General features: G+C 55.9%; 1 non-coding gene and 1 pseudogene across 1 annotated transcript; both read left to right on the top strand.

Annotated features, from left to right (window-relative positions):
* The first annotated feature begins 18,447 nt into the window (after positions 1-18,447).
* LOC142768076 (5.8S ribosomal RNA) lies at positions 18,448-18,600 on the top strand. The gene has a single exon (XR_012885253.1). It is a non-coding gene; the product is annotated as a 5.8S ribosomal RNA (ribosomal RNA).
* Positions 18,601-19,754: 1,154 nt separating this feature from the next.
* Positions 19,755-25,885, top strand: part of LOC142768043 (large subunit ribosomal RNA) — a 7,881-nt pseudogene continuing 1,750 nt past the window's right edge.

Here is a 25,885-nt window from a genome sequence, read left to right as displayed (position 1 = left end):
TCATAAGCGTCACGGGCGCCGGGAACATTTCCTACGATGACATCGTAAAGTGGCGACGTCATGCATTTGACTATCGCATTTCCGGTGAAATAGGGCGATAGAATCCGTACTTCTGCTTCCGGTACCTCGATGCAACTACCATCGGCCAATAAAATAGTGGCGGTAGTACCCGTCAGCGCATCATCGGGAACGAGGGAACGTCGCACGACCAGGGTGTTGCTTCCAGTATCCCTCAAGACTGATACAGTATGTCCAAACACTTCTCCCTGTAACACCGGCAAGTTTCGTGTAGCCGTTGCGGTGCGCGTTCGGAGTGCACTAGCCACATATTCATCTTGTGATGAATCATCGGCACATCGGGGCGTCTCGGACTTCTGGTCAGTAGACACGATGCAAGATGTCATTTTCTTTGACCCGCCGTTGCTTGGGCATGCTCTTGCATCGTGGCCGGGCTTCCGACAGTGCCCACAGAAGACTCGTTGGGGTTTCGTGCGGCAATCAGATGCTCTGTGGCCGGGTCGATCACAGACGAAACATCTAAGAGGAGGCTGGGTATAAGTAAATCCTTCTTGTTCCTTGGGAATGTTGTTTGCAGACTTGGTACGAAATACCAACAAGTTTAGTTGCCGCTGGGCTTCCAAGAAGGTATCAGCTGCTTCTGCCATTTCTTTTATCGTCCGGCATTTCTTCTCCCTTAGAAAAAGTGCCAGGCGATCGTGGCAGTTATTCAGAAACTGCTCAGCTACAATGAGGTTGCGCACGGATGCAAAGTCCTTGTCCGTTTCCGACATTTCCAGCCATCTATCGAAGTAACTGTGTAATCTCGTGGCGTACTGTTTACCAGTTTCGCCGTCTTCAGGCTTGCTTTGCCGAAACTTTTCGCGATAGCCTTCGGCTGTGAAACGAAACCTCTGGAGCAAGGCCACTTTCGTACTCTGGTAATCCATTGAGTCTTCTGGCGACAGACGACCGAAGACTTTCAATGCTTCCCCACTGAGGCATAAACTAAGCGCTGTCGCCCACTTCTCCTCAGGCCACTCTTGACCAACTGCTACGCGTTCGAACCTCTTGAGATACGCATCGAGATCGTCACGCCCCTCGTCAAACACTGGAATCAGGTTGTGAGGATTGATCAAGCACGGGCGGCTTTGACTCCTCTCAGGTTCGCGGTCCCGCGCTGTTGGCTCTCGGCTACCTTCAACCTCAGCTAGTCGAATTCGCAGTTAAAGAATTCTCTCTTCTATCTCCAAACGTTCCTTCGCCGCCTGCCTTTCCGCGGAACGCTCTTCACGCGCTTGCACAGATTCCTCATGAGCCCGCTCTAACCGCGCGTCTACCCACGTCTTTAGCTCGGCTCCTTGAAGCCCCATGCGTTCCGCTAGCGTTATAAGCTCTTGCTCACTCATCTTCCCTATAGATTTCAACCCAGTGCAAACGGCTTCGTCCTGTCGCGCGGACGCCAATTGTGAGGGATAAGGTTCGAGTAATCTCGGCAACTTAAATAATTGTTGTCGAGACGGACGAAGACATTTGCAACTTGAGTTATAAGGCTTTAATGCCACAAAAAGAAAAAAAAAACGATAATGAAGCTTGGCGTGTTACCGGGCAACAGCGAAGAACTGCCTTAGGTACGAGCACGACACACGTTCTCGAAAGACCAGGTCTGACGCTTAGCGTAGTCCCCCACTGCACTACACAAGGTTTGAAACACTTCACCGTGTGACGTCGAAGGCAGATGAGTCGATGCGTTGCGTTGCGTCTTATGCCGACATCAGCGATGACTCAGGCATGGTCGGAGCGGAGCGTGAGGCCGAGTCGATGTGTGGCAAGTACGTCCCGGACAGCCAGTAGTAGGCCCAGGTCTGGAAAACGACCGGATCCGAGTACAACGGACCGGCGCCGACTGCTGGATCACAGGTAGAAGGGAGCCAGGCTCGTGCGGAACACAGGCACAGGTAGGCTTCGGGACCACGACCCGACGAGCGCTTCAGCCTGCCCCTCTTTCGTTCGGATCCTTCTTCTCGAACGCCTCGTCGTCGTCTTCCTCTCCTCTCTCCCCATGGCTTGGCTTGACTTTGACGACACGATTCCGCCTTTTCCTTGTCTCATCGTCATCTTCGTCGGCGTACGGCACAGCACAAACTCACAAACATCGCGCACCAGATGAGCCTACCGCGCATATCATGACAGGTTGCCGAGCTCGTGCGACTAGCGACTGCGAACGCGTCTCGCGACGCCGCTTTCGTGCGCGGCTCCCATTGCGACCCTGGTTACCCGAGCTCGACCAGCAAAAAAGAAGGTCGAAAAAAAATTTTTTTTCTGCGTCTGCCGGGGTGCCCCTATAATAGCAGCGATAAGCACCCAGACCGCCGTGGGTCGCTCGCCCCGGCTGACATGGTTTTTCGTACTCCTGCGGCGGTCGCCGTCAAGCACGTCCAAATACGCCACTTTCGTGGGCGCATTCGCGCTCTTTCGCGTCGCCGGAGTGCCAGCACTCACTCTGCCAAAGACGGCCAACATCCGAGCGGCGGTTCCCACTTTTGCGTCGGCGTCGTAAACCCCGCCCCGGCAGACGCGGTTTGCCCTACTCGTGCGACGGTCGCCGGCGAGCGCGTCGAAAGACGCCGATATCGTGCGCTAATTGGCGCTCCTTGGCTTCACCGGAGTGCCGCCACTCATTCCTGCAAAAGCGGCGAAGATCCGAGCGGCGCTTCCCACTTTTTCGTCGGCGTCGCAAACCTCGCCCCGGCAGACGCGCTTTGCCGTACTCGTGCGACGGTCGCCGGCGAGCGCGTCGAAAGACGCCGATATCGTGCGCGAATTGGCGCTCCTTGGCTTCTCCGGAGTGCCGCCACTCACTCCTCCAAAAAGGGCGAAGATCCGAGCGGCGTTCTCCACTTTCGCATCGGCGTCCCGAACTCCGCCCGGGCTGACTCGGTTTACCGTACTCGTGCGACGGTCGCCGGCGGGCACGTCGAAAGACGCTGATATCGTGCCGTAATCGGCACCGTTTGGCTTTGACGGAGTGCCAGCACTCACTCGGCCAAAACCGGCGAACATCCGAGCAGCGTTTCCCACTTTCGCATCGGCGTCCCGAAGCCCGCCCCGGCAGACGCGGTTTGCCCTACTCGAGCGACGGTCGCCGGCGATCACGTCGAAAGGCGCCGAATTCGTGCACGAATCGATGCTTCTTGGTCTCGCAGGAGGGCCGCCACTCACTCCTGCAAAAACGGCGAAGATCCGAGTGGCGCTTCCCACTTTTTCGTTGGCGTCCCGAACTACGCCCCGGCTGACGCGGTTTACCGTACTCGTGCGAAGGTCGCCGGCGGGCACTTCGAAATACGCCGATTTCGTGGGCGCATTCACGCTCTTTCGCTTCCCCGGAGTGCCAAAACTCACTCTGCGGATAGCGGCGATCATCCGAGCGGCGGTTCCCACTTTTGCGTCGGCTTCGCAAACGGCGCCCCGGCCGACGCGCTTTGCCGTACTCGTGCGACGGTCGCCGGCGAGCACGTCGAAAGACGCCGATATTGTGCTCGAATCGGCCCCGTTTCGCTTCGCCGGAGTGCTGCCAGTCACGGCGCAGAGAATGGCGAACAAGTGTTTTTTTTTCTAGAATTTGTGCTATAGAAGGCAGATTTGATATCGGACGATAATTTTCAACTTTATCACGCGCACCGATTTTCGTGTAGAGGTTTGCAAGTTAATGGGAATTTTCCACTTGGAATAATGCGATTTAGTAGTACTACGAGAACTTCATGGATGTACTCAAGGGTACGGGGCAAGTCAGTTACGTCAACACCTGCAGATTTTTGACACTTCAAACTGAAAATTGTTGGTTGTGAGTCCTCGTGTGATATTAAAGGCCGATTTGCTAACACATAGAAAAAAGAAAGAAAGGAAGAAAAAACGCCCGCGCTCGCTCAAGAAACCTGGGTTCGCAACAAGTGGCAACAACAAGCAACCGAGCGAGTGCGCCAAAACCCGTGGGGGCCAAACAAACGCGAAGTCCCAACCGCGTAAGCCGGGGCGGCATGAGACAGGAAAAATCACTTCAGCCGGGGCGGCGGGGCACCGAATAAACCTCGTCACCTCGTCGCAGGATAAAAGAGGAATAAAAAATTCTAAACAGCGTCTGCCGGAGCGAATGCGTAATAAAACAACAACAACAACAAAAAAAACACCCGCGCTCAAGAAGTCTGCAATCACCACAAAAGGCGACTGTGACCGAGCAGCGTCAGCCGGGGCCGTGCGGAAACGGAAAAACCGCGACTACCGGGGCTTCGAGGCACCGAAAATTCCACTTCAGCCGCGGCGGAAAAAAAAGAAAGACGGAAAAACGCAGAGCCTAAACTGCGGCTTAAGTTCGAGTCTCACACAACAGGATACAAACACTGTGCGGAGAACGTGAGGATCGGCGAGTGAGAGCGTGAAAACTGGGAAAACAAGGAAAAAACGCAATGTTCCAACCGCGTCAGCCGGGGCGAAAGAAAAAAAAACGCGTCTGCCGGGGCGAGCCCGGGTGCGGCACCACCGGGAAAACTGTGGCAAACAGACATGGCGATCGAGTGAGTGGGCCGCCAGCCGAGGTGAGCCTAAAAGTGCAAAGTCCGAACCGCGTCAGCCGGGGCGAAAAAAAAACGCGTCTGCCGGGGCGAGCCCAGGTGCGGCACCACCGGGAAAACTGTGGCAAACAGACATGGCGATCGAGTGAGTGGGCCGCCAGCCGGGGTGAGCCAAAAAGTGCAAAGTCCGAACTGCGTCAGCCGGGGCGACGCAAAAACCGCGTCAGCCGGGGCGGCGCAAAAACCGCGTCAGCCGGGGCGGCACGAAACCGCGTCAGCCGGGGCGGCGCGAAAACTGCGTCAGCCGGGGCGAGCCCGGGTGCGGCACCACTGGGAAAACTGTGGCAAACAGACATGGCGATCGAGTGAGTGGGCCGCCAGCCGGGGTGAGCCAAAAAGTGCAAAGTCCGAACCGCGTCAGCCGGGGCGACGCAAAAACCGCGTCAGCCGGGGCGGCGCGGTTTTTGCGTCAACGTCATACAGGCCGATATGTGTGAAATCGGTTCTGGGCAAGATCCTCGAACGACTCTTGAACGGCCGCCTCTATCACTTTCTATCTAAGCACGGGCATATCCACGACCATCAGTACGGTAGAAGTGCGGTCATGGCCTTAGTTCACTTAAAAGAGACCCTCTTACAGCTTAGAGTCTCAAAGACGCCCGCGGTCCTGATGTCAATAGACTTTCAGGGCGCTTTTGATAGCGTATGGCATCCTCGAGTGCTCGCGTTTTTCCGCGAGCGCCGCGTGCCGACTAATCTATACCACATGCTCAGGACGTTCTTTCAACAGCGGTCGGTGGTGTTTCGATCGAACGCTGGCGAACTGGTGGCATACCCCTCGTTGGGGAGTCCACAGGGGTCCCCAATCTCACCCTTGCTCTGGAACGTGGTAATTCACGACCTGCTATGCCTCCCACTTCCTACGGGCATAACAATTCAAGCGTACGCCGACGACACCATCGTTGTCATCCCGGCGGAATCGCGAGAGCGTTTGCGAGAGGTTGGGTCCACAGTCTTAAAAAACATAGTGAAGTGGACCGTTGGGGCAAGGGTCACCCTCAGCACGGAAAAAACATACTGCGTGCTATTCTCCAACGGCCACCGTGGTATGGAAAAATGGCGCCCGGGCATACGCCTCAACCCAACGGACAAAAAACTTACGTACAAAGATTCCTTAAGAATACTCGGCGTCGTCTTTGACACTCGGCTCTCTTTCTTTAAACACGCCGAATACCTTAAAGAAAAGACCGAACTGCTGGTCGCGAAGGTCGGGGTACTTTCTGGAATGCAGGGAGGACTGTTGCGCCCCGAACAGAAGGTAACGCTGTATAAAAACGTCATTCTACCTGCCATCATGTACGGTTCACCAGTTTGGTGGGACGCAATATGCCCCGACTGCCGCCTCAAATCCCGCGTTACCTCCCTGCAGCGCACGGTTCTTCTCAATTTGTTGGGGGCGTTCAAGACCACACGAACGACGGCACTTCAAGTGCTTATGAGAGCACCGCCCATCGCGCTAGAATTGGAAAGGGCCAATGCGGAGTTTGAGCTACTCATCGCTCGCAAGTCAATTCGCTACGGACAGCTGTCCGTGCGTCCAGATCGCCTCCTGCCCACACTGGACGTCTGGCAGGAACACCCCGCGGCCCGATGCGCCTTCCGCTTTTGTCGGCTCACGAGGGACGAGGCGCGACGAATGGCCCGCCTGCCGGGATTACACATTTATACGGACGGTTCATATACCGATCGCCTGGCAGGAGCGGCATTTGTCGTATCAGGACCGAGTGAGCGCATCGGAGCGGTAGGAAGATACCGAGTTGAGAATGCCACCAGTGCGTATTGCACGGAGGTCATAGCGTTGATCGAGGCGTTGAAATACATCAACAACAAGTGCTCAGCCGCCACGGTCAGACTATACACAGACTGTCTGTCCCTGCTACAGGCGACATCTGAATATAAGACAACCGACCCGAGAGTCCGGGATATGAAGGCTCTTTTAAAGGAAATTTCAGCCAGGACAAAGATTTCACTCTACCACGTACCGGGACATTCCGGCCTGTTCGGAAACGAGCTAGCGGATTTTCTCGCAGCTCGCGCGGCACGACTGGGCGACGCGAGGCAGGCCCCGCTCACTCCGAGAGCGGTCCGCAGTATGCTTAGGAGAGAGCAACTGCGCCGCTGGGAATCTGACTGGAGGGAAAACAACGCCGACACGGACCTTTTTAAGTGGGTACCGCACGTATTAGACGCGCCCTCTTGGTTTCCGCCCAACCGAGCCCTAGTGACCCTGCTAACGGGGCACGGCCGTTTCCATTCGTATTTCCACAGATTTAATCTGCTCGCGGAACCCGTCTGTTCGTGTGGTGCAACATGTGAGGGAACCGATCACTACTTGTACGATTGCCCCCTTACGACACCGATAACGCGAAAAATTGAACCACGAGCCGACTTCGATGAAAGAAGATATGCGTCTCTGTTGCGACACGCGAGAAATCGCGCACTGCTGATTAAACTAGTGAAACTGGTCGGAGACACGATCCCCGACCTTGCTTGAGTACGGCCTGCGTTTCGCGTCACCTGTTCTTGCGTTTTTGTATGCGGAAAAATAACGGAACATCGAGTATGCAAATCCGAACACACACAAAGAACACACCCGCGCGATCGGGGCGATGTGGGGGCAGGGTCGCCCTGTAGGCCATGTACTGGCGAGGGTGAGAACCTCGGCGGCCTCCGCCTTACCGCATTGCCCCGGTTGGCGGGCAAAGACTGAGGTGAGACCGTGACGCCATCATCGACCGAAAACAGCCATTATCGTTGAACCACCTATCTGACGACCACGACAGAGCACAAAGGACTGCATGCAGTGCAACGCAGTGTTTTTTTTTAATAACTTTAACTTTCTTGCTGGGCTGGACACAGCCTAGCCTCGTTGTGAAAACAACTTCGTCCGACAACAGTCATCACCATTGGATGATCATCATCGTTGGACAACAGTCATCATCAGTGTTTTTTTTAACAACTTTACCTTTCCTTCCTTTTTTTTAACAATTTATTTTGTCTCGCTGGGCTGGTCCCAGCCAAGTCTCGTTGTGAATTAATAAACGCCCCGCGAGGTATCCGTGCTCGTTGCGCCCTTAGGACACAACATGCGTTACCGTGGCCCACCTTTTTTCTTCTTTTATTATCGGCTTTTTACCTAAATTTGCGCTTTGGGTAATTTTGAAACCCCATTTCATTTATTTTATATTGGCATTAAACCTGGTATGCATTCTGCAGGGACAGGTTTTTCCACACCTTTATTTTAGGCTTTCTTTTTATCGGAGCTGGGAATGAAGTTTGGATTGGGGCGGTACATCTGTCAAACGGTAACGCAGGTGTCCTAAGGCGAGCTCAGCGAAGACAGAAACCTCGCGTAGAGCAAAAGGGCAAATGCTTGCTTGATCTTGAATTTCAGTACGATTCAAGACCGCGAAAGCGGGGCCCCTCGATCCTTTTGGCTTTAAGAGTTTTAAGCAAGAGGTGTCAGAAAAGTTACCACAGGGATAACTGGCTTGTGGCGGCCAAGCGTTCATAGCGACGTCGCTTTTTGATCCTTCGATGTCGGCTCTTCCTATCATTGCGAAGCAGAATTCGCCAAGCGTTGGATTGTTCACCCACTAATAGGGAACGTGAGCTGGGTTTAGACCGTCGTGAAAAAGGTTAGTTTTACCCTACTGATGACCGGTCGTTGCGATAGTAATTCTGCTCAGTACGAGAGGAACCGCAGATTCGGACACTTGGTTCACGTGCTTGGTCGAGAGTCCAGTGGTGCGAAGCTACCATCCGTGGGATTACGACTGAACGCCTCTAAGTCAGAATCCCGTCTAAGCACTGCAACGATATCGTGTGCACTTGCGGCGAATGCGGGTAAGATTAGTGCCGGGTCGAGCGCGGCGGGCCGCCGCGCTTCCCGGCTCGATGACGCCAAATTAACCCAGAGAGCGCAACACCGCAGGCCGAGTATTGACGAGGCCACTGGTCGCTCTCCGGGGCTATGGCTGGCCTGAATCGCTGCAGTGTCAAATCGTCTGAAGACGACTTAGGTACCTGTCGTGGTGTCGTAAGTAGTAGAGCAGCCAGCACACTGCGATCTATTGAGGCTTAGCCTCTGACTGGAAGGTTTGTCCGCGGTACGAAACCGAAACGTTCATCCTTCCTGCGAGATCGCAAAGACTGTACGAGTGCAAAACCGCATGGCCAGATGGCCCGTTCGCTCGGGTTCGCCCGAAAATGGAGGAACCACCATACGGGACCCAAAGCCGCGTGAAGTACGAAAGAAACCGCGTGGTCGGGACCCGAAAAAGGCTTGAGCCGCGTGAAGTGCGAAAGGAACCGCGCGGTCAAAAGTCGAGGTGTGTTTGACCTGGTGCCGCGTGAAGTACGAAAGGAACCACGTGGTCGAGTAGGGCTCGACCCTAAACCGCGCCAAGTACGAAAGGAACCGCGCGGTAGGGGCTCGAAACAAAGCTCGTCCCTAAACCGCGCCAAGTATGGAAGGAACGGCGCGGAGAGGGCTCGAGACGAAGCTCGACCCTAAACCGCGCCAAGTACGGAAGGAACAGCGCGGCTAAGGGTTCGAAACAGAGCTCGACCCTGAACCGCGCCAAGTACGAAAGGAACAGCGCGGCTAAGGGCTCGAAGCAAAGCTCGATCCTGAACCGCGCTAACTGCATGGTCAGGACTCAAAACAAGGCTCGACCCTAAACCGCGCCAAGTACGAAAGGAACCGCGCGGTAGGGGCTCGAGACAAACCTCGGCCCTAAACCGCGCCAAGCACGGAAGGAACGGCGCGGAGAGGGCTCGAGACAAAGCTCGACCCTAAACCGCGCCAAGTACGAAAGGAACGGCGCGGAGAGGGCTCGAGACAAAACTCGACCCTAAACCGCGCCAAGTACGGAAGGAACAGCGCGGCTAAGGGCTCGAAACAAACCCTGAACCGCGCCAAGTACGAAAGGAACGGCGCGCAATAGGGGTTTAAAACAAAGCTGGACCCTAAACCGCGCCAAGTACGAAAGGAACAGCGCGGTCGAGACTCGAAAGAAAAAGCTTGCAAAGTGTAGTAGCACAATGCACGCTGCCGTTCGTGTGGAACAAACGTGACTACCGTGCTGTGCGGTGGAGTTCTGTGCGCAAAAGCGGCGCGTGTGTTTCTAAGCACCACAGCGTTGTGTCAAAAAGGAGGTGCCCGAGAGAAACGCATGCGACTGCCGTGCTTTGCGGCATAGCGCCGTGCGCAAAAACGGTGCGCGTGCAAGAGGTGTCAGAGCTAGCGAACTTGTGCCACGAGCAACAGGTCACTAAAAGCGTATGGATGACGGTGTTAGAGGAAAAGAAAAAGAACGAGAAAGCACTGCGGTGTGCCGTGCGTAGGGACGAGCGCGCGTGCCACATGCCACCGAAATATGGGTGTCGAAGAAAACAGAGTGCCGCGCGTAACGAGTGGCGCGCGTGTTACAGAGAGATATGCTCAAACGCATGAAAGTGTACGCAGGTGTCCTAAGGCGGTTCAACAAGTTTTTTTTCCTCAATTTGATGCCGCCCCGGCTGACGCGGTTTTCGTTTTTCCGTGCCGCCCCGGCTGACGCGGTTTTCGTTTTTCCGTGCCGCCCCGGCTGACGCGGTTTTCGCGCCGCCCCGGCTGACGCGGTTTTTGCGCCGCCCCGGCTGACGCGGTTTCGTGCCGCCCCGGCTCACGCGGTTTTTGCGCCGCCCCGGCTGACGCGGTTTTTGCCGCCCCGGCTGACGCGGTTCGGACTTTGCACTTTTTGGCTGACCCTGGCTGGCGGCCCACTCACTCGATCGCCATGTCTGTTTGCCACAGTGTTCCCGGTGGTGCCGCACATGGGCTCGCCCCGGCAGACGCGTTTTTTTTTCGCCCCGGCTGACGTGGTTTTTTCTTTTCACTCGCCCCGGCTGACGCGGTTTTTTCGGTGCCCCACCGTTCGAGTAGACGCGGTTGGAACATTGCGTTTTTTTTCTTGTTTTCCCAGTTTTCACGCTCTCACTCGCCGATCCTCACGTTCTCCGCACAGTGTTTGTATCCTGTTGTGTGAGACCCGAACTCAAGCCGCAGTTTAGGCTCTGCGTTTTTCCGTCTTTGTTTTTTGTTTCCGCCGTGGCTGAAGTGGATTTTTCGGTGCCTCGACGCCCCGGTAGTCGCGGTTTTTCCGTTTCCGCACGGCCCCGGCTGACTCACAACCAACAATTTTCAGTTTGAAGTGTAAAAAAATCTGCAGGTGTTGACGTAACTGACTTGCGCCGTACCCTTGAGTACATCCATGAAGTTCTCGTAGTATTACTAAATTGCATTATTCCAAGTGGAGAAATTCCCATGAACTTGCAAACCTCTACACGAAAATTGGTGCGCGTGATAAAGTTGAAAATCATCGTCCGATATCAAATCTGCCTTCTATAGCACAAATACTGGAAAAAAAAACTCTTGTTCGCCGTTTACTGCGCCGTGACTGGCAGCACTCCGGCGAAGCGAAACGGGGCCGATTCGAGGACCATATCGGCGTCTTTCGACGTGCTCGCCGGCGACCGTCGCACGAGTACGGCAAAGCGCATCTGCCGGGGCGCCGTTTGCGAAGCCGACGCAAAAGTGGGAACCGCCGCTCGGATGATCGCCGCTTTCGGCAGAGTGAGTGTTGGCACTCCGGGGAAGCGAAACAGCGTGAATGCGCCCACGAAATCGGCGTATTTGGAAGTGCCTGCCGGCGACCGTCGCACGAATACGGTAAACCGCGTCAGCCGGGGCGTAGTTCGGGACGCCGACGAAAAAGTGGGAAGCGCCGCTCGGATCTTCGCCGTTTTTGCAGGAGTGAGTGGCGGCCCTCCTGCGAGACCAAGAAGAATCGATTCGCGCACGAATTCGGCGCCTTTCGACGTGATCGCCGGTGACCGTCGCTCGAGTAGGGCAAACCGCGTCTGCCGGGGCGGGCTTCGGGACGCCCATGCGAAAGTGGGAAACGCTGCTCGGATGTTCGCCGTTTTTGGCCGAGTCAGTGCTGGCACTCCGGCGAAGCCAAACGGGGCCGATTACGGCACGATATCGGCGTATTTCGACGTGCGCGCCGGCGACCGTCGCACGAGTACGGTAAACCGCGTCAGCCCGGGCGGAGTTCGGGACGCCGATGCGAAAGTGGAGAACGCCGCTCGGATCTTCGACGTTTTTGGAGGAGTGAGCTGCAGCACTCCGGAGAAGCCAAGGAGCGCCAATTCGCGCATGATATCGGCGTCTTTCGACGTGCTCGCCGGCGACCGTCGCACGAGTACGGCAAAGCGCGTCTGCCGGGGCGAGGTTTGCGACGCCGACGAAAAAGTTGGAAGCGCCGCTCGGATCTTCGCCGCTTTTGCGGGAATGAGTGGCGGCACTCCGGTGAAGCCAAGGAGCGCCAATCAGCGAACGATATCGGCGTCTTTCGACGCGCTCGCTGGCGACCGTCGCACGAGTAGGGCAAACCGCGTCTGCCGAGGCGGGGTTTACGACGCCGACGCAAAAGTGGGAACCGCCGCTCGGATGTTGGCCGTTTTTGGCAGAGTGAGTGCTGGCACTCCGGCGAAGCGAAAGAGTGCAAATGCGACCACGAAAGTGGCGTATTTGGACGTGCTTGACGGCGAACGCCGCAGGAGTTCGAAAAACCACGTCAGCCGGGGCGAGCGACCCACGGCGGTCTGGGTGCTTATCGCTGCAATTATAGGGGCACCCCGGCAGACGCAGAAAAAAAAATTTTTTCGACCTTCTTTTTTGCTGGTCGACCTCGGGTAACCCAGGTCGCAATAAGAGCCGCGCACGAAAGCGGCGTCGCGAGACGCGTTCGCGGGCTCTAGTCGCACGAGCTCGGCAACCACGTCAGCCGGCGCGGAGTTCGGGACGCCGACGGCTAAGTGGGAACCGCTGCTCGGATGTTCGCCGTTTTTGGCCGAGTGAGTGCTGGCACTCCGGTGAAGCCAAGGAGCGCCAATTCGCGCACGATATCGGCGTCTTTCGACGTGCCCGCCGGCCACCACCGCACGAGTACGGCAAACCGCGTCTGCCGGGGCGGGGTTTGCGACGCGATGTTCGTCGTCTTTAGCCGAGCGAGTGCTGGCACTCCAGCGAAGCGAAACGGGGCCGATTCGGCCACAATATCGGCGTACTTCGACGTGCTCGCCGGCGACCGTCGCACGAGTACGGCAAAGCGCGTCTGCCGTGGCGAGGTTTGCGACGCCGACGAAAAAGTGGGAAGCGCCGCTCGGATGTTCGCCGTTTTTGGCTGAGTGAGTGCTGGCACTCCGGCGAAGCGAAAGAGCGCGAATGCGCCCACGAAAGTGGCGTGTTTGGACGTGCTTGACGACGACCGCCGCAGGAGTACGAAAAACCATGTCAGCCGGGGCGAGCGACCCACGGCGGTCTGGGTGCTTATCGCTGCTATTATAGGGGCACCCCGGCAGACGCAGAAAAAAAAAATTTTTTTTCGACATTCTTTTTTGCTTGTCGACCTCGGGTGACCCAGGTCGCAATGGGAGCCGCGCACGAAAGCGGGGTCGCGAGACGCCTTCGCGGTCGCTAGTCGCACGAGCTCGGCAACCGCGTCTGCCGGGGCGGAGTTCGGGACGCCGACGGCTAAGTGGGAACCGCCGCTCGGATGTTCGCCGTTTGTGGCCGAGTGAGTGCTGGCACTCCGCCAAAGCCAAACGGGGCCGACTCTGGCACGATATCGGCGTCTTTCTACGTGCTCGCCGGCGACCGTCGCACAAGTACGGCAAAGTGCGTCTGCTGGGGCGGGGTTTGCGACGCGTACGCAATAGTGAGAACCGTCGCTCGGATGTTTGCCGTCTTTGGCCGAGCGAGTGCTGGCACTCCGGCGAAGCCAAACGGAGCCGATTCGGGCACGATATCGCCGTCATTCGACGTGCTCGCCGGCGACCGTCGCACGAGTACGGTAAACCGCGTCAGCCGGGGCGGAGCTCGGGACGCCGATGCGAAAGTGGGAAGCGCCGCTCGGATCTTCGCCGTTTTTGGAGGAGTCAGTGGCGGCACTCCGGTGAAGCCAAGGAGCGCCAATTCGCGCACGATATCGGCGTCTTTCGACGTGCCCGCCGGCCACCGTCGCACGAGTACGGCAAACCTCGTCTGCCGGGGCGGGGTTTGCGACGCCGACGCAAAAGTGGGAACCGCCGCTCGGATGTTCGTCGTTTTTGGCAGAGTTAGTGCTGGCACTCCGGCGAAGCGAAAGAGCGTGAATGCGTCCACGAAAGTGGCGTATTTGGACGTGCTTGACGGCGACCGCCGCAGGAGTACGAAAAACCACGTCAGCCGGGGCGAGCGACCCACGGCGGTCTGGGTGCTTATCGCTGCTATTGTAGGGGCACCCCGGCAGACGCAGAAAAAAAATGGGGACATGGCGTGCATCACCGTGCGGCTTCGCAGCGTTGCCGAAGTCGCCGAGCCCTTCGACTGAGCCGAACGGCGGACAGGGAACGTTAGTCGGCCGTTCTAACCTGTCGGTGCCACGCCGAGACGTCGTTAAGGAAAACCGCGTCGTCGGCCCTTACGACGCCGTCGGGTCGTTGTACGTTTGGTGTCCAGCGTGTCTGCGGCGAGTAGCGGACACGTCGTTCACGACTTCGGTCTTTCGCAGTCGACGCGAACTTGCTGAGAGTCGTTGTGCCTCACGTTTTCGGCAGAAACAGCGGCGGAATTTTCCCGTGCGTGCGCGCACGACCTCGGTGCTGTGTCGCCAGCGTAGTGTTGCACAAACTCGGGGCCTACCCAAGGTGCGGTACGTTTGCGGCCGTATCCTCGGTGGGAATTTCGTGAGTAGGGTCGCAAATTCTACGACCTCGGCGGGTGTGAGGGCGACGTAAACTTGTGGCACGCTCAACATGCCACACGTTTCGGGGCACACCCGCGGTGAAATTTTCTCGAGTACGCTCGTATTAGTGCCCAAGGCGGTCTGGGTACTTATCGCTGCTATTATGTAGGGGTTCTCGTGAGCGGCGTACGCGAAAGCGACCGGGTGTCTGATATGCGGCGGGCTTCGGCCTCGTCAAGCGTGTCCTCGGGTCTGCTCCAGGGGAATCCACGGCAGTCGTCTGCAGCGTCATCCGCTTTATGCGCTAGGGGCTGGTTGTCGGACGGTGCCGTTTTACCACGATATCGAGGTGTGTTCCGTGTCGTCCTCGGGCGATTCAGATGCGAAAGCGCCGAAGACGCGGGCGTGACCCGTCGTCTGGCGGCTTTGCAGTCTCGGCTCCGTTGCTAGTTCCGGCCGGTTCACCGACAGTGCCGCGGGCTTGGGCAACCCGCACGGCGCGACCGATTCGATGCAACGAAAAAGCGAGCATGAACGTGCTTCTTGCCGCACGGCTCCCACTCGTCCTTCGGGAAGGTTGTGCCGTAGCGAGCTCGAACGCCGTCATCTCGGAGTGCGAATAAGCGTGTTGGGGCGCCTGAAGGTGGCCTCCGCCGCACACAGACTGCGTCCGGCCCGCCGAAGGCGAGGACGGACGCGCAGTCGAACGATTACCTGGTTGATCCTGCCAGTAATCATATGCTTGTCTCAAAGATTAAGCCATGCATGTCTAAGTACATGCCGAAATAAGGCGAAACCGCGAATGGCTCAATAAATCAGTTATGGTTCCTTAGATCGTTTCTTCCTACTTGGATAACTTTGGCAATTCTAGAGCTAATACATGCAGTGAGCCTGGAGCCCTTTGGGTAACGGGTGCTTTTATTAGACCAAGATCGATCGGGTTTCGGCCCGTATTGTGTGGTGACTCTGGATAACTTTGTGCTGATCGCATGGCCACGAGCCGGCGACGTTTCTTTCAAGTGTCTGCCTTATCAACTTTCGATGGTAGGTTACTTGCTTACCATGGTTGTTACGGGTAACGGAGAATCAGGGTTCGATTCCGGAGAGGGAGCCTGAGAAACGACTACCACATCCAAGGAAGGCAGCAGGCGCGCAAATTACCCACTCCCGGCACGGGGAGGTAGTGACGAAAAATAACAATACGGGACTCTTTTGAGGCCCCGTAATTGAAATGAGTACACTCTAAATCCTTTAACGAGGATCGATTGGAGGGCAAGTCTGGTGCCAGCAGCCGCGGTAATTCCAGCTCCAATAGCGTATACTAAAGCTGCTGCGGTTAAAAAGCTCGTAGTTGGATCTCAGTTCCAGACGAGTAGTGCATCTACCCGATGCGACGGCTCGGACTGAACATCATGCCGGTTCTTTCTTGGTGCACTTCATTGTGTGCCTCGAGAACTACTGCGAAAGCATTTGCCGAGAAAGTTTTCATTGATCAAGAACGAAAGTCAGAGGTTCGAAGGCGATCAGATACCGCCCTAGTTCTGACCATAAACGATGCCAACCAGCGATCCGCCTGAGTTACTCAAATGACTCGGCGGGCAGCTTCCGGGAAACCAAAGTATTTGGGTTCCGGGGGAAGAATGGTTGCAAAGCTGAAACTTAAAGGAATTGATGGAAGGGCACCACCAGGAGTGGAGCCTGCGGCTTAATTTGACTCAACACGGGATAACTTACCCGGCCCAGACACTGGGAGGATTGACAGATTGAGAGCTGTTTCTTGATTCGGTGGATGGTGGTGCATGGCCGTTCTTAGTTGGTGGAGCGATTTGTCTGGTTAATTCCGATAACGAACGAGACTCTAGCCTATTAAATAGGTGCGGGGTTCCCAGCACCTTACAACCTTCTTAGAGGGACAAGCGGCTCCTAGCCGCACGAAACAGAGCAATAACAGGTCTGTGATGCCCTTAGATGTCCGGGGCCGCACGCGCGCTACACTGAAGGAAGCAGCGTGTCTTTATCCCTGTCTGAAAAGACTGGGTAACCCGTGGAACTTCTTTCGTGATTGGGATAGGGGCTTGCAATTGTTCCCCTTGAACGAGGAATTCCCAGTAAGCGCGAGTCCTAAGCTCGCGTTTATTACGTCCCTGCCCTTTGTACACACCGCCCGTCGCTACTACCGATTGAATGATTTAGTGATGTCTTCGGACCGATGTCCGGCGCGGCCTTTCGGTTGCGCCGGTCTGTTGGAAAGATGACCAAACTTGATCATTTAGAGGAAGTAAAAGTCGTAACAAGGTTTCCGTAGGTGAACCTGCGGAAGGATCATTAACGGATCGTGAAGGGTCAGCGCCTCAGCTGCGTCTGCGCCCGACACTTTCTGCCGCTGACCCCGATTGGATTCGGGGTCGGCTTTTCCCCACGGGGCTGCCTGAATGTGGAGCGGCACCCCGTGACAAAGTGTTGCGCCCAGCGGACGCCAACACCGCGACCTTGGACGGTCGGCCAGGTGGCGGACGCGGGTACAAACGGCGCAACGCACTCATAGGTCGGCTTTCGACCCGCCACTGCACCGTGGCTCAAAGCGCTCAAAATGCGTGACCCGACCGTTGCGGGACCGCCTAGTACTGTAAAAAGGAGCGGCGGAGCGCGAACGGTGAGTCGTGGTTACGTCGGTAGAAGGCGAGGCTGCGCGTTCCCGAAACGCCAGCCGAGTGCCCTCCCGACCGTTTGAGCGTGCAAGAACAAGACCCGACAATCGCGCGGCGACTGCCAAGTACGAGAGGAACGGCACAAGCGTCGGCGGTCGGTCAAGGAACTGGCGATGTGACGGGTCCGCTGTGCACCAGTGCATACCGTCCCGCCGTCCGCGGCAAGCGCCTCCGCGTCCTCGGGTGACGGAGGCTGCCGGTCGGTTCTTGCAGGCGAGGGATCGCGCTGGCGCCGGTTCGCGTTGACGCGCGGCCGGTCATGGCACGGCGATGAGACGGCCGAGGTGCGCAGTACTCGATGGAGGAACCGCACGCTCCGATGACCGTCCCGCCCTCCGCGGCGTATGCGTACCGACCGTAATGGTTGCAGCAGCGCCGGCCGGCTTTTGAATTCGCCACACGAAACACGGTGCGAGATCGCGGTTAGGGGAGCGTCGACGTTGCCAGGCGTTTTGCTTGCTGCCGAGGGAAAGGCGGCACGGCCACGTCGCGCTCGTCGCGATTAGCGGGTCTGCGCGCTTTGGGAAGGTGCCGCAACGACTTGCCGAAAGAGGAAGCACGGAAGAACGAGGGACTTGGACGTCCCGACAATTGAACGCACTTGCGGCCAGGCCCTTGCTGGCTTCGTTCTTCCGCCTCGAGTAGGCTCGTACGCGGCTCCGGCGCCGAAAGTGGTCCTTGGCACCGACTTCGGTGGACGTGGGAAGTGCCGCGCAAGTGCGGCGCGCCTGGCTCCACCTGTTGGCTAAAGTAGGCAGCCGGATCGGCATTTTGGTGTGCGGTGGCAAACCGTGGATGCGAAAAAAGCTTGTGCGATTTCGTGGAACAAAAAGCGGGGGTCCCCCTTTTTATGCGGAGGAGACCGACCCGCCAGCCGTGGTGAACCGCGACGCCACGGTAAAAACGGGAGAGGCTTGTCGATGGGACCCTGCATCCCGCGCTCCACGGAGGCCGGGAGGCGGCCGCCCGAGGAAATGTGTAGCCGTCGAGGCCCGCATCTGCGTGCACTCTTATCCAAATGGGTGTACCGCAGGCATTTTCTGGTTAGGCGGGCCAATGAGAGCGAGCACACAACGATACCTACGGGTCCGGCTTGGAGGACCGGCTTCGACGCCTCCCGAGTATTTATAGGGGGTGGACCACGAAAGCACTCGCAAGTAGCGAAAGCGAAACGCCGTCCGAAACACACCGTTTGCTCGATTTGCGGCAGCCGAAAAAGGCGCGGCAGAGTTTTGGAGTCCAAGCGTGCGCTGAAAAGCGCCCTTCTTGGCCACTGTTTGGCCGAGTGCCAGAAACGTTTGGTTTTGACTGTACGGAATTGAACAAACACTTTTTCACGACTCTAAGCGGTGGATCACTCGGTTCTCGGGTCGATGAAGAACGCAGCCAGCTGCGAGACTTGGTGTGAATTGCAGGACACACTGAGCACTGATTCTTTGAACGCACATTGCGGCCTTGGGTCTTCCCTTGGCTTCGTCTGTCTGAGGGTCGGATCACATGTCAAGAGAGCCTTCGGCGCACAAGGAAACGTGAGCCGTCGACTCGTTTTCACCGCGTCGGCAACACAGACAGCACGCTGAACACCTCACAGCGAGCGCCAACAGCGGCCACTCAAGGGCGAGACGGTGGCGACCGTCGTGCCAGAGCCCAACCGAAACGGGGGCGACCGACTGCACTGAGGATGTGGCACCTCGTTGAGACCGCCGCAGGACTTCGAGTCGGAAGGAAGCCTGCAGGGAAAGTGCGGTCGAGGTTGCGTACTCCTCTCTGCGACCGGGCGCGCAAAAGCTGCGAGAGCCACGGACGCGCAACTTTAACGCACGGTAAACACGAGGAGCGAAAGCCGGCCAGCAAAGCTTCTCCAGCCGTGCGCAAAGTGCGCGAGATCGCAGCCTTGCGTTGCGCTTGTTGCCCTCGAAGTAAGCAGGGTGTCCCGTAGACCGGGCGCTCGAACACGCTGCGGGGCCGTGCCTCCTCCAGGCTTTGCCGCGCGAACAGGGAACGTTCGCGCGCAAAGCGCAGGGAGGTGAGGAGGCTGCGCCCGACGTTTGCGGTTCGCTGCGTACGCGGTTGATGCGGAGAGCACGGCGCGACGACTTGCCGCGAAGCGGTAAAAGTCTCCCGCACGGGTTGGCGAAACGTTGGCGAAGCTTAAGGCGTTCTCGTCGTAGTCCGCCGTCGGTCTAAGTGCTTCGCAGTTCCCGTCCCGTTCAAAAAACTGGGCCACTCCAGTTGGGGCGGGGGCGACGCTACACGAGACGATGCCTCTCGCCAGGCTGCGTGGCTGCCTTTGCGGCGGCGGCGACTGGCCTTGGCGGTGTTTGGGCTTTCGACACGGTCGTTTATCACGCAACTGCTCGGACGACGCACGCGCGCAGCGGAATGCCGCTTGCCAGCCTTGTGAAGATGTGACCCTGTACAGGGTTGCGGGCGCACTTGGTAGGGCGTCGTACTCGGTTCGCGATGGGTTTACGAACGTGTCCCGTCACTTCCACGTCACACCGGTTGTGCGCCGCACGCGTGCAGCGGGGAAGCCGATTGCCAGCCTTGTGAAGAAGTGGCCCTGTTCAGGGTTGCGGGCGCACTTGGTAGGGCGAGCGCTCGCGGTCGTGCAGGAAGTTGATGGAAGCGAATGTATCCGCTGTCGACCTCAGATCAGGCGAGACAACCCGCTGAATTTAAGCATATCACTAAGCGGAGGAAAAGAAACCAACAGGGATTCCCCGAGTAGCTGCGAGCGAAACGGGACCGAGCCCAGCACCGAATCCCCCGTCCTTGCAGGCGGTCGGGAAATGGGGTGTATGGGAGGCGACTTTCTCGGGTGTTTGCGACGGTGCAAGTCCCCCTGACAGGGGCTTGTCCCAGAGTGGGTGCCAGGCCCGTCTCCGCCATTGCGCGCCCGGGAAGGAGCCTCCCGTGAGTCGGGTTGCTTGAGAGTGCAGCCCTAAGTGGGTGGTAAACTCCATCTAAGGCTAAATACGACCGAGAGACCGATAGTTCACAAGTACCGTGAAGGAAAGTTGAAAAGAACTTTGAAGAGAGAGTTCAAGAGTACGTGAAACCGCTTAGAGTAAAACGGGTGGGCCCTCGAAGCTCGAAAGCGGTGGGATTCAGTCTCCGGACGATCACGGAGCCGGCGGCGTCAGGTGAACGGTCCCCTTCGAGGGACTGTTCCGGCTGCTGGCACGCAGACGCGGTCTCCGGGGTGCGCACTTCCCACCGCCGGTAGGACGCCGCGACGGACGCAGGTCAAAGGGAACCAGCACGACTTTGAGTCCGGCAGTGGAGGTGACCTGTCCGTCTCTTCGGAGACGGCACGCGGGAGTTATACCACGCCGTGCACGAAAAGTTCGTCACCCCGTCCAGGCCCCATGGGCTTCTCCCGGTTGTCGGGAGGCCCGAAAGATGACGCCCTCCGGAAACGGAGCGGAGAACCCGCTGGGCAAGCTTGTCTTCTCCTGCTGTCCGCGTTGGTCCCGCGGCGGCGGGTTGGCTGGCGAGAAGCCTCTGCGAGCGGGGCTATTCTCCCGCGGAGGCGCTATCGTGGTTTGCGGCGAGTAGGTCGGTAACCCACCCGACCCGTCTTGAAACACGGACCAAGGAGTCTAACATGTGCGCGAGTCAATGGGTCTCCCGAAACCCAATGGCGCAATGAAACGTGAAGGCCCCTAGCGGGCTGCGTTGCGATCCCGGACCGCACAGGGGTCCGATAAAGGGCGCTGCAACGGCCCGTCCCAGGCGCTTACACGTCGCCGGGGCGGAGCGAGTGCGCACACGTTGGCACCCGAAAGATGGTGAACTATGCCCGGGCAAGACGAGGCCAGAGGAAACTCTGGTGGAGGTCCGAAGCGATTCTGACGTGCAAATCGATCGTCCGATCCGGGTATAGGGACGAAAGACCAATCGAACCATCTAGTAGCTGGTTCCCTCCGAAGTTTCCCTCAGGATAGCTGGCGCTCGATGGGAGAGCAGTCACACCTGGTAAAGCGAATGATTAGAGGCATTGGGGTCGAAACGTCCTCAACCTATTCTCAAACTTTCAATGGGTGTACGGGAGGCCTTCTGGGTTGAGGCCTCCCGCTGCGATGAGAGTGCCAAGTGGGCCACTTTTGGTAAGCAGAACTGGCGCTGTGGGATGAACCAAACGCCGGGGTAAGGCGCCCGAGTCGGGACGCTCATGAGAACCCATGAAGGGTGTTGGTTGCTTAAGACAGCAGGACGGTGGCCATGGAAGTCGGAATCCGCTAAGGAGTGTGTAACAACTCACCTGCCGAAGCAACTAGCCCCGAAAATGGATGGCGCTCTAGTGTCGCGCCTATCCCCGGCCGTCGCTGGCAGAAAAGCACGAAATGTGGGGGTGTTAAGCCGCGACGAGTAGGAGGGCCGCAGCGGTGTGCGTTGAAGGTGTCGGGCGTGAGCCCGCCTGGAGCCGCCGCTGGTGCAGATCTTGGTGGTAGTAGCAAATACTCAAGTGAGAACCTTGAGGACTGAAGTGGAGAAGGGTTCCATGTGAACAGCAGTTGAACACGGGTCAGTCGGTCCTTAGGGAAAGGAGAAATCCTTTCAGAAGTGGGCGCGTTTGTGCAGCTCAGTCTATGATACGGAGACGCCCCGCTGCAACCAAAAGGGAATCGGGTTAACAGTCCCGAACCCGGCTACGGAGATCGGCTCTTCGGAGCCCAGTGCGGCAACACAAACCAGCTCGGAGACGCCGATAGGAGCCCCGGGAAGAGTTTTCTTTTCTCTGTAAGGAGATCGAGTCCCTGGAATGGGTTCACCCCGAGATAGGGAGGGTGGCTCCGGAGAGCAGTGCGGCTCTTGCGCTGTCCGGTGCGCTCCTGTCGGCCCTTGAAAATCCGAGTGAGGGAGTGTGATTTTCGTGCCAGACCATACCCACATCCGCAGCAGGTCTCCAAGGTGAACAGCCTCTAGTCGATAGACCAATGTAGGTAAGGGAAGTCGGCAAAACGGATCCGTAACCTTGGGAAAAGGATTGGCTCTGAGGGCTGAGCCGGTCGGGCTGGGGTCCAGAAGCAGGAACGGCACTGCACCGGGACTGGGCGAGGCTCGCCGCCGTAAAAAGCGGTGCGGCCGAGCCCGGACCAGCGTCGGGACCTTCCTGTGGAAAGCCACAGCTGTGCATTTTCCGTGGGCTTCGCGCCTGAGGTTCTTGCTTCGGCTGGCAGAAAACAGCCAACTCAGAACTGGCACGGACCGGGGGAATCCGACTGTCTGATTAAAACAAAGCATTGCGAGGGCCGTTGATCGGTGCTGACGCAATGTGATTTCTGCCCAGTGCTCTGAATGTCAAAGTGAAGAAATTCAAAAAAGCACGGGTAAACGGCGAGAGTAACTATGTTTCTCTTGTGGGGTCGGCCTCTGCCGACGTCAACGCCGCTTTACAGAGAGGAACACATAAGCGGTGGGCGCGTTTAAAGGGGCAATACACTAACAAGGACCTTATAACACACCAGGATCAGACTCTCGCCAATAAGTGGCTATGCCACGATTCCAAATTATTAAAAGACGGGGACAAAATTAGGGGACTGCGCTTGCGGAGTAATCTCTACCCAACCCGAGCCCTTACGAATAAAAAAAGTACTGACCCTGCTTCGAGACTATGCCGCCGTTGCGGTGAGAAACCTGAAACTGCATTCCATATTTGCCAGGAATGCGAGTCGGTGCACCTTTCTGGCACGGAGCGCCACAATTACGTCTCTAGACAGGTCGCCAGGTTGATCCGCAAACGTAACCCGGCTCTCACGGTTCGTGAGGAGCCGCGATTTACAACGAGGGATGGCGTCAGACTCAAACCTGACTTGGTTATCGAGTCTGACGACCAGGTGATGGTGATCGACCTGGCGATTGTTTGGGACGCTAATGAGGGTGTCCTCAGACACAAGGCGCGCGAGAAGGGTGCCAAATACAGTGTTCTGAAAGATCTTTTTGATCGGCAGAAAGGTTTCTCGTCGTGCGGCATGGTATTTGGAGCAAGGAGTATGGTTTGCAGGGAGACGGTGGAGCTTGGGTTGGCGCTGGGATTTAGTCGGCATGATTTGGCTTTTTTAAGTGCATCGGTTTTACGGGGGAGTCTGATCTGTCTTAATAGGTTCCGCAACAGAGTTTAGCCTTAGCCTTTTTTTTTCTTTCCGCGTTCATTGTGTTTTTTTTTGTTGTTGTTGATTATTGAGTTCAATAATTAACTTTAGTCTTGTTTGTTTGTTCCTTTTTTTTTCACTTTTAATTTTTTTTTCTTTCTTTCTTTTTTTACTTTCGCGTTATGGTGTTGCTCTACTTCTTTAGGTGGCCACGGCAATTAAGACAAGTACTCAAATACAATTACACAATAGCTTTACATGGATAGTTCACTCACATGACGTCCTTGGTAAGGCCAGTGGGGACAGCAAGGGCTAACGTAGGCTGGGAGCAATCCCATTCCCTAACTGGTCCTTGCCAACCGTCCCTACACTAAGTCTTGCCGTGGCCACCCCGCACCACATAAGTCTGTGGAAATTTATGTTCTTAGCCAAATGCCTCGTCATCTAATTAGTGACGCGCATGAATGGATTAACGAGTGGCTCTTCTCTTCTCACAATATGTCCCTATCTACTACCGCTGCCTTTACCGCTGCTCTTCTCTTCTCACAATATGTCCCTATCTACTGCAATAAAATACAAACAAATGAAACTTCCAGAGCACTCAAACAATTTCGAAGCTGAGACAGTGGCTATCTATGAAGCCATAAAAGAAATAAGCACAATGAGCCAAACTAATACATACCAGATAGTAACAGACAGTTTATCAACACTAGAAGCTCTCAAAAACCCAAATAACACGAACCCATTCGTTCATAAAATTAGACGACAACTAAACCAATTAGAAAATTTTAAAGTAAGACTTGTATATACGCCGGCACACATGGAAACTACAGGTAACGAGCTTGCCGACCAATTGGCTAAGGAGGCGACCAAAGAGGGCGAAGAATACTCAGTTCCAATGTCAATATCATTCATCAAAAATGAACTTCGAAAACAAGGCATGCATGAATGGAATAAATACTGGAATCTCCAAGGCAAAGATTCATACACTTATCAATGAATAAAGAACACACAACTCATCCCAACATCTTTCTCACCGAATTACTGGTTAGTTCAGGCAGTTACAGGACATGGCCGTTTCCCCTTTTAATTCAAGCGATTTGCCATAACAGACCATGAGCAATGTGTGTGCGGAGTTGAAGCACCATCATTCGACCACTACTTAGACTTATGCAAATTAACAGCCAAGGAAATTAAAAAATTGAAACAAAAATACACCAAACCATCTAACTCCAAACTGGAGATGATTGGGGACAAAGAAAGCGTTGAAGTGATAGAGGAAATAGTTCAGAAAATAAACGAAAAAATTGTACAAGCATAACCATGCATCGGTGCTCATTGGGACTGGAAAAATCAAAGTATGAGTCATGAGGAACTGAGGAAAAAAAATTAAAATCAAGGAAAATCTCTCACAACAAACCCAACTAAATAACTCCCCTCCGTGGCTTAATTTCGTCGTTGGGAGGGGCAATCACTGCAGGAATTCACGTGGATTCGCACCATGGTATACTTCTTGACACGGAAAACATCAAGTGCCACGTTCCTTTATCAGCGCAATGGGTTGTTGATAGATCTGAACCAAAGAGTTCAACAATAGACCCCAGACCCGAACCTCACCAATAAGCGGGGTTGTTGGTTGATCACGGGCACCGAACCCCACCTAGGATCCCAGACCCACGCTTTCAAGTGCACGGTGGCAGGTCGATCAAGGACATTATGTCCCATCTGGACCAAAGAGATCACCAATAGATCCCAGACTCGAACTTCACCAATAAGCGGGGTTGTTGGTAGATCACGGGCACCGAACCCTACATAGGATCCCAGACCCACGCTCCCACGAGCGGGGTCGTTGGTCGATCAAGGACATTATGTCCCAAGCCAAGATCCCAGACCCACGCAATCTCCACGAAGGAGCACCAGCAGGAAACAAAAAGGAACAACACGGCACAATCAAAGGTACTCTGGAGGAGAGTCGTGCACTCACCCCCGGCTGGCATGTTTGGGCCACGGAGGCACTGAAATACCAAACATTTAAATTACCCCAATTCAACCATAAACATTTCTCTCCCAGTGAGCACCAAATTCAAACACAAAGAACCACTTCAGGAATTGTGAGGCCAACAGAGATTAGGGCGAAGGGGAAAACCAGGAAAATATAAAGGGGCGACACCATTAAAAGATAGAGCAGCCGCGCTACTGAACGCCACACAAAATTCTACATTATAGGAGTTTACCGCTAGTGAATGGAACCACAGAGGAATAGGAAAGCGAAAAAGGAAAAGAGCAGGAACATGAACAAACAATGAAGAAAACAAGGGAGAAAAAAAAGAAACACTGAAGCAAGATCATAGAATATCAACCAAGTTCGAGTAACAGAACCGATTGGCCAGCAAGCAAATCAACATACATGGCAGGAACAAAACAAACAAAACCCACACAAAAGAGGTAACGAAACAGGTCCCACCAGTCCTCAACTCATAACTATCTCACCTTAGAACTTCCACGACAGGTAAGAGCACCCTACCCACACATAGCTAGAAAACACCACCTAAATTAAGATAACATTACACACACATTCGGTCGACAACGACACCACATTAGGAGCAAAGGGTGGGATGGGAGGGTAAGCAGATGAATAATAGGTGAGGGCTACAGCTTTGAGGGGGACATAGGGAAGG

The sequence above is a fragment of the Rhipicephalus microplus genome, chromosome 7 (genome assembly GCF_043290135.1).
Source record: "Rhipicephalus microplus isolate Deutch F79 chromosome 7, USDA_Rmic, whole genome shotgun sequence".
NCBI lineage: Eukaryota > Metazoa > Arthropoda > Arachnida > Ixodida > Ixodidae > Rhipicephalus > Rhipicephalus microplus.
The sequence above is the reverse complement of the archived record's forward strand: the minus strand, read 5'-3'. Positions and strand labels throughout refer to the sequence as shown.